General features: G+C 29.2%; 1 non-coding gene across 1 annotated transcript; it reads left to right on the top strand.

The window, feature by feature from the left end:
* Positions 1-487: 487 nt before the first annotated feature.
* LOC139878911 (small nucleolar RNA R71) lies at positions 488-594 on the top strand. The gene has a single exon (XR_011769773.1). It is a non-coding gene; the product is annotated as a small nucleolar RNA R71 (small nucleolar RNA).
* The last annotated feature ends 2,927 nt before the right edge of the window (positions 595-3,521 follow it).

Below are 3,521 nucleotides of genomic sequence, written 5' to 3' on the forward strand. Positions count from 1 at the left end.
TTGGTTGTTGTATGGAATATTTCAGTTATAATTCTGATTTTGATTGTAGTTTGGTCTTGGCGGTTGATAATTATTTTGATAATTATTTCCAGGCCTTTGGTTCATGTATGAAACATTCTCTCTTTGTTCCATTGTTTGTTCAATACTGAGACAATCTTTTGTCAAATGTGGTCCTCCACACTGCTCATAACTAATTCGTATTGCGTGAATATCTTTAGCCATCTTTCCCATTCGTCTCTCGAAAGCGTCTAACTTTGCGGAAATGGAATCAAAGTCATGGCTAGAATCGGCTCTAGCCGCTTTAGATGATCTAACGATGTCTTTTTCTTGATGCCACTCATGTGAGTGGGAGGCTGTGTTATCAATAATTTTGTAAGCTTCAGTTGCGGTTTTCTTCATAATGGAACCACCAGCTGCTATGTCGATGTCTTTTCGTGTAGTAATGTCGCATCCTTGGTAGAATATTTGTACTATTTGATAAGTGTCTAAACCATGTTGAGGACATCCTCTCAACAACTTTCTGAATCTTGTCCACGCTTCATATAAAGTTTCATTTGGCTTCTGCGTGAACAAAACAATTTCTCCTTGAAGTCTCACGGCTTTAGATGCCGGAAAGAATCTTTTAAGAAATTTCTCAACTAAAACATCCCATGTATCAATCGCCCCTTCAGGTAACGATTCTAACCAATCTTTGGATTCTCCCTTTAAAGTCCAGAAAAATAACATGAGATAGATCTGTTCATCCTCAACTTCTCTGATTTTAAATAGAGTACATATCCTATTAAAGGTTCGAAGATGTTCGTTTAGATCTTCTTTTGGCGTACCACTAAATCGGCATTGATTAGTTACCATGTGTAGGATTTGTCCTTTAATTTCATAATTTGGTTCATTAATGTCTGGTTGAGTAATTGCATGACCTTGGCCAGTGCGTGTAGCTCTCATTCGATCTTCCATACTTAGAGGTTCCTGATTTTCCATGATTGAATTTGTTGAATCTGAATCACTAGAGGATTCTGATTTAATGGTTTCTTCCTCGAAAATCTCTGGTTATATGATTTGCGGTTCAGGAGGAATGATTAGTGGTTCAGGATCTCTGAATTGTCCTTGAATATCCTCCGGGTTCTCAATTGTAAGGTCGGGTTCAAAAAATGGATTATCGAAAATTTGAATTGGAGTACTTGGTCGACTAGATGATGGTTCTAAAGAAAAATCAACGGCAACAATATTGGCTAGATGTCTTGATCGAGTTACAGATGGTGAACGTATGAAAGGTGGTGAACGTTTTGCTCGGTGCATTCACTGAATATCCTATTAGTTATAAAAATAAAAAAATTATATAAGTTATCAAATTAATAGACTTTTCTGATTTTGCCCACGTTTCGAATAGCCAATAGATGCAGCAGGTAGCCAGGACCCTTTAAATCGGAAGCCCACAACTCGCCACTAACAAATCCAACTATTACTACGAATCAGAAAAATTTGGATGTCTATCAATTTAATCGCTTAAAATAATTTTTAGACGGAATTTAAAGAAGATAAAAATCTATGTCCTAAAAAACTAGAGCGTAGAAATGAGAAAGAAAAAGAGTGCGTCAAAAACGTCGAAAAATAAAAGGATAAGAAAGAAAAGCGTCGAAACTTAAAAGTCTATAAACTTAAGACTAAAAGTTGCGTCTAAAGGTATTAAAGCTTAAAAGGAATTCTAAACGAAAAACGACAATTACTTAAAAGGTACTAAACTCTCTTAAATACTAAAGCGATAAGTGACGTCGTAAAATTCTAAAGCGTCTAAATCTTAATCTAAAGAAAAAGCACTTAAGGGATTTTACGGCAAAGCCTAAAAATCTAGAAGTATAAATGAACTACGACAAATAATATAACCTAAAACTAGTTACGAACGATAAAAATACAAATTACGAATTATATGTTTAAAATATATAATTTATAAAAAGTTATAAAAAATGATAAAATTACTTATTTTTATAAAAATATTATTTTTATATTATTATTTTATAAAAGTATTAATTTATATAATTAATAATAAAAATTACACTTAATATTACTAATTAAAACTAAAAATAAAACTAAGATAAACTAATTAATATTTTAATTAACCCTAATTATAATTAATAATAATTAAATCTAAACCCTAACAGCGTAATAAATGAGGTACCAGGTTCAGTCTGTCAGACAGCTCCGCGAGTGCGGATGTTTGCTACCCAAAAAGCTCCGCGAGTGCAGAGTATGCAGGTTCAAATGATTGCAGGCTCAAATTCGTTAGACAGATTCAGTTTATTATATATTTTTTTATATTTTAATTTTTATTTTCTTTTTATGATTTTAATTTTTATAAAATATAATTTAAGTAAAACTTATATTTTAACAAAAATTACTTATTACTTTTTGTAACTAAAAATAAAAACTTTTTAATTTTAAAAACTTAAAATATATATATATATATATATATATATATATATATATATATATATATATATATATATATATATATATATATATATATATATATATATATATATATATATATATATTTATGTTTTTATATTTTTGTTTTAAATATTTAAAACTTATATAAATATATTTTTACAAATATAACTTAAAAACTAAAAAAAAAAATTTATAGCGTTTCACTTCGGCGTTGAGTGTTCCCCGGTAGCGGCGCCAAAAATACTTGATGTGTGCGAGGTGTAGTACGAAATACTATTAATTTTATTATTGAATAATATTAAATACGATACAATTTTACACAAGTTATTTATTTATTTATAGAATGGATATACCTAAACCTTGATACAACACTTATAGGAAGTGTACCTAATCGTAGAGTAGTGTAGTTTTTAGTAAATCTGGTTCGTTCCACAGGGAGCTAGCTGAGTTTAACGCTATGTATATTTTAAACTATATTTGTATAAATATATATATATATATATATATATATATATATATATATATATATATATATATATATATGTATATATATATACATATATATATATATAAGTAGTATTATTATTATTATATAAAGGGGTTTTACCGTTTAATGACCGGTTTGTCGATTTTAAGTCCTAATGCAAAATATTAACTTAATTTAAAGCGTAAAGTAAATGACGATGAATAAAAATGCGATAAAATAAAAGTGCGATAATTAAAAGTGCAATAAATAAAATGACACTAAATAAAAGTACGATGAGATATAAAATAAAGGAATTATGCTTATTTAAACTTCCGTAATCATGATGTTCGACATGTTGATTTTAATTTATTACCATGGGTTAATTGTCCTTTTTCCTGGATTATTCGATATGTCCATCTGGTTTTTGTCCATAACAGTCCATCGATCATAAATATAAAGTGCGAGTGTCCTCATCAAATTACCCTTATACCCGAAGTCAAATATTCCAACTAATTGGGGACTTAAACTGTAACAAGGTCTTAATACTTTGTTAATGATTACACCAGGTTATCGATTGCGTGTAACCCAAGGTTTTAATACGTTGTTAAAA

The sequence above is a fragment of the Rutidosis leptorrhynchoides genome, chromosome 11 (genome assembly GCF_046630445.1).
Source record: "Rutidosis leptorrhynchoides isolate AG116_Rl617_1_P2 chromosome 11, CSIRO_AGI_Rlap_v1, whole genome shotgun sequence".
Taxonomy (NCBI): domain Eukaryota; kingdom Viridiplantae; phylum Streptophyta; class Magnoliopsida; order Asterales; family Asteraceae; genus Rutidosis; species Rutidosis leptorrhynchoides.